This window comes from Trichosurus vulpecula, unplaced genomic scaffold (genome assembly GCF_011100635.1).
Source record: "Trichosurus vulpecula isolate mTriVul1 unplaced genomic scaffold, mTriVul1.pri scaffold_144_arrow_ctg1, whole genome shotgun sequence".
Lineage (NCBI taxonomy): Eukaryota > Metazoa > Chordata > Mammalia > Diprotodontia > Phalangeridae > Trichosurus > Trichosurus vulpecula.
In genome coordinates, this window is record NW_023494428.1 from 14,167 (window position 1) to 25,435 (window position 11,269).

The following is an 11,269-nucleotide window of genomic DNA, read 5'->3' on the forward strand; positions in this document are numbered from 1 at the left end:
ATCATGTTATTAAGTTGAAACATCCTGGCCATGAAAACTGAATATTCCTCTAGGTGTTTGAGTGTTTCTTTATATCTTTGGGGAATATTTGCAATAGTAATTGAATTTATGCAAGTATTTTTGTACGTTTTGATAGACCCTCCTTAGATTTGGTTTAATTTTTTTTGCATTTCATAACAGGTTTTTTAAAATGAGATTTCCTTTTCTATTAAGGTTTTTATTTTTAGATTTTATTATTATTGTATAGAAATATTGTTGATTTTTGAGAGTTTATTTTGTAGCCTGAACTTCATTGAAGCTATGAATTGTCTGGCAATTAGTATCTTTGCTGATCTCTAGGATTTATCAAGTATATCATCATATGATCAGGAAAGAGGTATCATTTTATATACTCTTTACCTATCTCTGTGGCTTTAATTTATTTCTCTAATTTTATTACCCTTGCTAGCATTTCCAGAAATATACCAAATAGTAGTGAGGAGAGTGAGCACCCTTCCTTCTCTCTAGTATTTACTGGGAAAATTTCTAGTATGTCTTCTGGGCACATGATGCTTGCTTTTGGTTTTACATAGGTGCATTTTTTGAAATTAAAAAAGGTCTGTCTATGCTTAAATTTTTGTAAGTTTTTTTTTTAGCATAAATGGTGCTACCCTTTGCCAAAGACTTTTTCTCTATCATTGAAGAGAATCATGTGATTTGGAGTATTTTCAGTTTTTAATATCATCAAATATGTTGATTTTCCCCCCTAATGCAGAACCATCCTTGCATCCCTGGTACGACTCCCACTTGGTGATAATGAACGATTTCTAAGATAATATGCTATAATCTGTTTGGCATATTTTTGTTTAAAATTTTTGAGACAATATTCATTAATAATTTTGGCTTATGTTTTTCCTTCTGTTTTTGAACCTTCCCTGTTTTAGGTATTCAAACACTGTTTCTCTCATTAAACTATTCTGGTAGGGTGCTTTCTTTCTCAATTTGTGGAATAGTTTTGATATATTGGTGTTAATGATTCTTTAATAGTTTGGTGTTTCCTCTATGACTCTATCAGGCCAAGGAGTTTTTCTTTTTGTAGTTCCTTTGCAGCTAGATTGATTTTATATTTTGAGATTGCGTTATGCTAGATCTCTGTCTGCCCTTCTCATAACTTGATTATTGTATATTTTTGAAGCCATTCCTCTATTTCTTTTGTATTTTCAGTATTGTTTGCACATAACTATGTATAACAAGTTCTGGTTGTTCTTTTGTTCTGGATTTGTGTTTTATTGCATTTATTTGCTATTTTATAGATTTGATTTTTCTGTTCTCTTTAATCAGATTATGAATTTATCAATTTTATTAGTCATTTCATGAAGCAGATTTTGCCTTTTTTATCTTTTCCATCTTTTTCCCCATTTTTCTATTTCTCCTCTGATTTTTAATACTTATCTTTTGTGCTTAATTTAGCGCTGTTTATTTGTTGGCTTTCTAATTTGTTAAATTCATATTCAGTTGAGTAAGCCTTTCTTTTTGTATTTTGTTAATGTAAATTTTTAGCAATATGATTTTCCCATGAGTATTGCTTAGACTACATCCCCAAAATTTCAGGGCAGTGTTTTATCATCACTACTTTTATATAATTATTTATTGTTTCTATTATTTGTTCTTTGACCCACTTGTTATTTAGGATTTAATTTTTAAGTCTCTTTTTTTGCCCATATCTTTTATTTGTGGTCTCTGAACCCGTGACTTTTTTATTGTGTCATCCTAGCACTCTCTGTCTCTGTCTCTCTGTCTCTCTGTCTCTCTCTCTCTCCACAAACACACACACACACACACACACACACACACACACACACACACTGTCAACCAGGCCAGAGGTTTGTTCTTAAATAAAACAAATTAAATTATGTTGTAAATGTACTTTTTATTCTTTTTAAGCTAGAGAAAACAAATGTATGGGAGTCAGAATAATTCTGAACTCAAGGAAGGGACAGTTGAAGGGTACTTTATACCCTTAGAGCAAGTGCCCCTCCCCTCCTGACTCCAGATGCCTGTGTCAGCCAAAATTATAGCTTCCATATGTACCAACCACAAACATATGAATGTCATATGTCAACCTGAAACTTTGGTTAAAAGAGGCAAACAGGCTAAGTGATATATAAGTTCATAGTGTTTATTCCCTTAAAGTTAGCAGATACGTGCAATGCATGGAGCCAAAACATAAGTTCTAACTTAGCATAAGTTCTAACTTAACATAGCTTAACAAAACATAAGTTCTAATAAAAGAATGACAAGATTTTTATATGTTTTAGGACAATCCCAGGATGTCTATGTCCCTCAGATTTATGGTCTCCATATGTGTTTAACCATACCGTGAGAGAGGAAGTTTCTTAGTTGAGTATGTTGTAAATACAATTACAGAAGAAAATTGACAAAGTGTCAAGTGGAAATTATGATCCTAGGATATCTGTGTTTCCCCTTTATAACATATGTCTATAGGATGTCAAAATAAGCCTAGGCATCCTTTCCTTTAGGGGTCACAAACAGGAAGAATGCTGCTGTTCAGCCTCATCTGCTCTTAAAGTTGCTGACACAGGAAAGGGCATTTTTCGAGCAAAGCAAAGCATGTCTGGTTGATTAGTTCAGGCTCTGGCATTTCTTGAGGTTCAAATGATCTGAAATGATTGTCACATAAAGCAGGAATAGAATAGGGTTCATAAAGCAATAAGATAAGAGAGGTGTCATAGTCCTTAGAAGCCACAGATTGTAGGGTTTAATGGTTTTTTTGTTGTTGTTCTGTCTGTCACACTTGTTTTGTTGATTCTTTAATCCACTCACATGCAAATATATACAAAGCAAGCTACATGGAAGATAAATGGTAAATATTTAAAAGGTAGAAAGTATTTGAATTAAGAAGAATTAAGGAAAGCTTCCTGCAGAATGTGAGACTTTACTTGGGACTTAAAGTTAGCCATGGAGATCATTTGTTGGAGTGAAGGAGACAGAGCATTCCAGGAATGGGGATCAGCCATAAAGAATGCTTGTAGGTGAGAGATGGAGTGTCTTGTCTATGCAACAGAAAAGAGTGTAGTGTTACTGGATGGAAGTGTACTTGTTGGGGAGTAGGGTTTAAGAAGACTGGAAAGGTAGGAGAGAAGTAGGTTCTGAAGGTCTTTGAATGCCAAAGAGAATATTCTGTATTTGGTCTGGAGTTTGTTGAGGAGAGGGCTAGCATGATTAGACCTTCATATTAAGAAAATCCCTTCAGTGGGCAAATGCATTGAACTGAGGAGAGAAAAAGAAAGATGACCCACAAGCAGTCATCAAAGAATGAGGTGATAATGGCCTGGAGAAGAATGGTGGCAATGACAGAGAAGAGAAGGGGGAAGTGTTCAGCAACTTTTGCAAAGTTGAAATTGACTCCTCACTATTCCTCACCCCGATGTCCAATCTGTTGCCAAGCTCTGTCACTTTTCTCCCATCTCTACGGTGCCCTATTTTCCCTTCTGATGCTTCCACCACTCTGGTTGAGGCCACCATCTGGTCAGCCCTAGTCTATTGCAATAGTCTGCTTGGGGTGGAGGGTTGCCTGCCTCAGATATCTCTTTCCACTCCATTCCATCCTCTATTCAATCGCCAAGCAATTTTCCAGAAGGACAAGTCTGATTATGACACTTGCCCACTTAATGAACTCCACTGCCTTTCTATCACATCTAGGATGAAATATAAAATCTTCTTTTGGCATTCAAGCACTTTTCCTAACCTAGCTCCCTTCTGTCTTTACAATCTTCTTAGACTTGACTCGGCTACTTCCTCTTTGATGCAGTGACTGCAACCTCAATCTCCCAGCACCAGGCATTTTCTCTGGCTGTCCCTTCTGCTTACAATACTCTCCCTCTTCACATCAGCTTACTGGCTTCCCTGAGTTTCAAAGTCTGCATTAAAATTGCACCTTTTATAGGAAGCCTTTTCCAACCACTGTTAATTTCAATGACTTTTCTGTGTTAATTATTCCTTGTTTATACTCTATATAGTTTATTCTTTATACATTTGTTTACTGTCTGTGTCTCCCATTAGACTGTGAACTTGTTAAGGAAAAAAGGCATTCCGCGCCCCCCTTTTGCATCCCCAGTACTTGGCCCAGCTCCTTGGCACAGAGTTTTGGGTAAGAAAGGCTTTTTGAGGTGGTGTGGTGGATAGAGCACCAGCCCTGAAGTCAGGAGGACCTGAGTTCAAGTCCGACTCGGACACTTGACAGCTGCGTGACCTTGGGAAAGTCACGTAACCCCAATTGCCTTGGCCACCCCCCACTAAAAAGAAACCAAACAAAAAACAAATTTTCTTTTGAAAAAAAGGGATATTTGTTTTCTTTGACTCATCATGTTTATAACATGAGTTTAATTTTTCTTTCATTCTCAGTTGTATAGTGGGAGGATAGAAGGGAGAGAAAGCAGATTTTTGGTGATTGAAAAAATAAAATTTAGTTAAAAATGCTATACTTTAGGGCTAAAATTCCATCATTGAACCCATATCAAGGAATGATATTGGTGATACAGGGCCCTAGAAGAGTGATGACTCGTAATAGGTCTCATTTTTTAAGGTTTTAGGTCTACAAAGGACTCTTCTCTCTACTGCCCTATGAGTGAGTTAGTACAAGGATTATGGGGACTGGAGAAGCAGAGTTCTAGATCCTGGGTTTGGCCTGACCTGGGTTCAAATCTTGACTCTGATAATTAATAACAATGTGACCTCAGCACACTCACTTTTACTCTCTTTTTCTTTCATGATATATGCCTATCTATGTATGTGTATAATCTCCTGGTACTTTATAACATTTATTGATTTATTTCTGTTCCCACTTTGCTGTCCAGAGTACAATGGGCAAGAAACCCATCCCTCAGTTTGTCCTAAGCCTTATCGCAGACCTGAAAAACAGTTGGCATGAGGGGCAGCAACTCAAAATTAGAGATATCTTTGGAGACAGAGAAGTCATCATGGCAATTAGTGATTTAGAGCAACTGATGCTTACTTCCTGACTGATAATTCTTCCACTAGTGAGCTTATAGGAGATATTCAACAAAATAGCCTTTATACCTTGAACTTGACCTTTCAGATAAACAAAAACTAAACACCTTGAATCAGATCTGCATTCTACTTGTTGAACAGTCAGCCTTTGTACTCCAGAAGCGAGCATCCTGGGACCCAGCATTAGCAGTTTGGCTGATGTAGGATTCGTTGTGTAAAGTTTACTTTCTATATCTATTAAATGGCCCCTTTCTTTCATCAGTTACAATGATTCATTTGATCCCAACCCTCTAACAGCAGTGAATAATGCCAGGTCGGGGGGCTAATCTCTACTAAGTTTACATACCTTTATGTATGTGACGAAGTTAGGGAGAAATGCATTTTTATTTAATTCATTTATTAACGAATACCCCTGAGAGGATCACACTCCAGGATTAGATGAATTGTATTAGCACCACACACAACCCGTGTCATTGCCACAAGTGGGTGGAAGTTGGTGGTACTACTTAGTTCAGTAGCAGCAGAGATCATAAGGAATTCTAACTTTATACTTGGTCTGGCCAAGTTCTAAGAGTTTCCACAAGCACCTGCTTCTGCCTCCTTCAAGGCCATTGGAACAAATTGTTCTCATCCACCCATTCCAAGGGAAGTCTTCACATGCTTCAAATGGACACAGTGGTGAGTCATCTCTTTAACTCAGGGGTTCTTTTTTTATTAATTAGTTAATTAAGTTTAGTTTTAGTTTACAACATTCAGTGGCTCGAGTTCTGGAGTTTCCAATTTTCTCCCCCTCCGTCTAGCCCCTCCCCACCCAACACGGCATGCAATCCCATATAGGCTCTACATATGCCTTCACGCTAAACTTTTTCACAATAGTCAAGTTGCAAAGAAGAATTACAACCAAGGGAATGAACCACGGGAAAGAAGAAATAAAACAGAAACAAAAACAAAAAAAGAGAGAAAGAAAGCAAATGGTTTCCTTCAATCTTCATGGAGACTCCATAATTCTTTCTCTGGAGGTCAATCACTTTTTCCATCATGAGTCTTTTGGAATTGTCTTAGAACCTTGCATTGCTTAGAAGAGCCAAGTCTATCAGAGTTAGTCATCAAAGATACCACGTTGCTCTGAGCATGTATAATGTTCTCCTGTTTCTGCTCTCTCTTTCAAATTTTTAAGACAATATTCATTAATGACATTGGCTTATAGTTTTCCTTCTCTTTTTGAACCTGGTTCTGGTATTCACGCAACATTCCTCTCATAAATGGAAGCTAGTAGGGTGCATTCTTTCTCAATTTTTGGAATAGTTTTGATGTACTGGTACTAATTATTCTTTAAATGTTTGTTGTTTCTCTTATGAATCTAGCAGAATAAGGATTTTCTTTCATTTTTTAGTTCCTTTACAGCAAGATTGATTTTGTAGTCCCCTGCCCCCTCCCTCCGAACGGGTAGCCGCCCCCCAACATCTTGGTCCCAGCACTAGCCGCCCAGACTCTGGCACTATGGTCATGGTGGAGGGGATGTCAGTGCTGTGGGGAAACAGGCCCGCCGCCAAGGCCCAGGATTTCTATAATTGGCCTGAGGAATCCTTTGATGAAATGGACAGCACATTAGCTGTTCAACAGTATACTCAACAGAACATAAGGGCAGACTGCTCCAACATTGACAAAACTCTCGAACCATCTGAAGGCCAAGATGTAGGTGTATGGAAATGTGTACATTTAAGGCAATTCTGCCTACAGCTAAATGGCCTTGCTGTCAAACTTCAGAGTGAATGCCATCCAGATACATGTACTCAGATGATGGCAACTGAACAATGGATGTTTCTTTGTGCAGCTCATAAAACTCCAAAAGATTGTCCAGTTATAGACTAGACTAGACACACATGTGATGGTGTCGTATGTCTTCTGAATAGCGATAAACATTTCCCTAGCAGAGTTAGCATAAAGGAGTCATCTGTAGCCAAACTAGGATCAGTTTGCCGTAGGATGCACAGAATATTTTCACATGCTCATTTTCATCATAAGCAAATAATAATATGAGAATGAATCATTTTTGTGTCACCGATTTACTAAATTTGTGATGAAAAATAATTTCATGTCTAAGGATAACCTGATTATACCAATTTTGGAAGAGGAAGTATTAGATCTCAGTGTCTGGGGAAAGTGAAGCATGATGAAAATCATACATAAAAATGTACGGAACACATAATTAACATTAATTATACATAGTTTATATCATTGTAGACACTTCAGTCATGTATCCATATTATGGCTTCTTTGTTTAGTATAATTTTGTATGCTGTGTGTTGCCTTTTAAAATGGGAAAAACTTTAAGTTATTCATAAGCTGTATATCCACCAGTGTGGCCCTCAGCGTTTTTAAGTCAGATTAGTATTATCTGTTTATAATGCCTGTTAATGAAAAGAATTAACAATTCTGTAAAAAAAAAAAGATTGATTTTATTTTTTGACACTGAGATATGTAAGATCTCTATCTGCCCTTCTCATAATTTGGGTATTGTATATTTTTGAAGGCATTCTTCTATTTCTTTTGTATTTTCACTTTTGTTCGCACAAAATTGCATAAGGTGTTGTCGTTATTCTTTTATTCTGGTTTTGTTCTCTTTTATGTGCTCATTTGCTTATTTATTGATTGGATTTTTCTTCATAAGCTAATGGTTCATCAATTGTATTAGTCTTTCCAAAGAATCAAATTTTGCCCTTACCTTTTCCATCATTTTCCCCATTTGTCTATTTCTCCTCTAAGTTTTTACAATTTTCTTTTGTCCTTACTTTAGGTTTATTTATTTGTTGGCTTTCTAGTTTGTCAAATGCATATTCCATTGATTAATCCCTTCTTTTTCAATTTTGGCAATGTATATTTGTAACAATATGATTTTTCCCCTGAGGACTGCTCTGACTTCATGCCCCATATTTCACTAAAATTATCATTTTTTCATATTATTAATTATATTGTTTCTATTATTTGTTCTTTGACCCACTTGTTATTTAGGATTTAATTTTTAAGTTTCTTTTTGGGCTCATGTCATTTATTTGTGGTCTCTGACCCAGTGACTATTTTGATTGCATCATGGTATACACACATATACTCACAAACACACATACACACACATATGGTATTTCTGCCTTTTTATATTTTCTGCATTATCTCTGTGTCCTAATATGTGGTCAATTAAAAAATTTTCCTTGTAGAACTGAGAAATACATAGATATACTTCTGCCATTCCTTTAGAAGACACCATCTGTCTTTTAACTCTAGTTTCTTCTGCAATTTGTTCTGTTCCATATTTTCCCTTTTATTTTTTCTTTCTGTTAAATGTATCCAAAGCTGAGCAAGGGATATTGGAGTCTCTGGTAATTATTGTGTTACTTTTTGTGCCTTTTAGTGACTCAGTAAAGTTCCATTTATGAATGTGTATGTAGTGACATTTGGAGCATTCTAGATATTGATTGGTTCCTTTCAATATAATATAGTTTAATTGTTTATCCCTTTTCATTTATTGAATGCTTGTTTTTTTTGTTTTTGTTTTTTTGCATTTTTTATTTATAGTTTACAACACTCAGTTCCAAAGGTTTTTGGTTTCCAAATTTTCTTCCCCTCCCTCTGTGTTGGCAACCAAAAATGGGCTCCTTAGCACTTAGTCAACAAGTGCCCTTGACTAGTTTGACTTTTTCCCCTGAACTGAATACTGTTTGTATGTTGGACTGGAGTAAGCTTGTCGGCCCCTTCACCTTGCTTCCCTTGCTTAAGCTGATGGAAAGAACCTGTGCTTTCCTGGTCAACCCCTTCACCTTGCTTAAGCAGATTGAAAGAACCTGTGCTTTCCCCGGCATACCTTACACCCCCGCAGAAGCTGGATGGTTAAAAGCAGCTCCCGTTGGAGCCAGAGGATGCTATAGCCACAGCCACAGCCACAGCTGAAGCAGGAGCTGCCAGTAGCAGAGCTGACCTACGGGAGGAAGCTGAACAAGCACTTCAGGCCAGTGGGTAATCTTTTACCATAGAGGGGGAAGCATGATTTTGCTTTACGCAATCATGCTTTTCTGTAGCCTCCTGGTTACTCTTTCAAGGCGTACTTATTGGGCCTGGAAGCTTTTGATCAATATATCAAAATGGGGTTGCTGGTTCATGGGTTGGTTACTGTGGAGCCTAAATATATGTTTTGATTCTTCTGCCTTCTACTTTGAGAGTTTCTTATATCCGGCGGTTCCGAACCTTTCAGACATGTTTATGATCCTCTTTGAGATTATAAACTCTGCCCTCCTAATACATTTGGCGACGAGGATGGGATCGCTAGGTATAAGATCTCTATTTAGAAGCAGAACAATTTCAGAGGAAGAGATGAATATCCCAGGATGGGAGGATCCATTTTATTCCTCCATAGCAAAAGAATTGGCTAAAAAAGCTGGACCCTGTGAAAACTGGGAACCAAGGCTACGGAGAGGAGATCCTAGGGATTTGGAAAAGTGTTTACAAGAAGTTGGGATTCAGTCAGGGGCATCACTATCTAGGCAAAGCTGGATAGTGTTATCAGCCTACCGGCTAGTATACGAAAGATTGAGATTAAGTGAAAGACATGGGGGCACTCCTACCCCACAGCAAGAAGGGGAATCTCAGATAGCAGGAGACCAAACTGACTTAAATGAAAACTTTTCTATTAATGTGGCTAAGAGCAACAGGAAACCAAATAAGCCAAGAGTGCATTCCAACCCAGCCCAGAAAGAGCCTGACTGCCTGCTTCGTCCTAGCCATGGTGGCAGAGGAAGTGAGTGGGGGGAAAATGAGACAACGTTAGGGGCTGAGGCACAAAACACTACTGGGGTTCAGGATGTCCCTCACACAGAAAACAGGAGATGGTTAAATGATCAGACAAGGGCTCGACCCATACAAAGGAGGAAGACAGAAACCCGAGGTGAAGATTCAGTTACAAGGGAAATTCAGGAAGATTTCTCACTGCAAGAGGTCACAGATATTTTGAGTAGATTCAACCAAAGAATAGGAGAACCATTGATATCTTGGATGGTAAGACTCAGTGATCAAGGGGCCAGTGGAATATCAGTAGATAGGACAGATTGTATGAGATTCATAGGTATCAGCCATGATCCTCTAGTTCAACAAGTTTTAGGGAACATCATCAGCAAGGAGATGGTGATAGCAGGACTACTCTGTTGGTGTTAGCCACTGTGGGATGCAATAAGAGATATGCTACTGATTCTATGTGGCCCACTGAGCACAGACCCTGGTATTCACTTAGAGATTGTATCATGAGACTAAAGGAGGAGGTGATGAAGACTGCCATTATGATAGGAACCGCAGACAAATATTACAATGATCCAATGGGACTGCCTCATAGGAATTTAATAATTAGGACAGCTCCCCCTGCTTATAAACAACTAATTTTGAATTTATTACTTGGAGAAGTAGGGAGCCGTCTTACAACAGTGATAAATAAGATTTTACAGTTACATGACTTAGGTGACTGGGGAAGGGATAGATCTCCTTGAGAGAGAAGGGTGAATAACCAGCAAACTTGGCGCCAAAGGAGAGTAACAAGGAAAGAAATGTTTACTGCTCTACTGAGAGCAGGGGTGGGTTTTCAAATGACAGATGGCATTCCAACCAATGAATTATACAGAATGTATAGAGATAAAGGACTTGATAACAGGAGAGATAGGGAAATAAGAACTGCTCCTGCAAATGCTACAGATGTTGAACCTTCAAGCCCAAGTGAATCACATGAAAGGGAATACTAGGGAACAGGCCAAGCCCTAGTCCAAATTAAGGAAATACACAGGCTGGATTGCAGACCTCACATTAACTTGACCATATATTGGAAAAATGGGTCAAGTACGATAACTGAGGCATTAATAGATACTGGGGCCGAGGCCACCCTTATTTATGGAAATCCAGACAAGTTCAGCCATGGAACTCCTATTACCATTACAGGACTAGGAGGGACTGAAATATCAGCCAGGCAAGTTAAATTAATGATGAAAATTGGACAGTTGCCCAAGAAAGAATATAGTGTGGTTATTGTGCCTATTCCTGAATACATCATTGGAATAGACATATTGAAGGGTATGACCTTAAATTTACCCGAAGGGAAATACCAATTTGCTGTGAGGAAAATGGGCATTAATGCAGTCTTAGTGGGGAAAATCAAGATGGATCCAATCACTTTGCCCGAACCTTCTAAAATAATTACTTTGAGGCAATATCGTGTGCCAGGTGGGCAAGA

General features: G+C 37.9%; 1 pseudogene; it reads left to right on the forward strand.

Moving 5' to 3' along the window:
- The first annotated feature begins 6,510 nt into the window (after positions 1-6,510).
- LOC118833297 lies at positions 6,511-7,184 on the forward strand (annotated as a pseudogene).
- Positions 7,185-11,269: the final 4,085 nt, after the last annotated feature.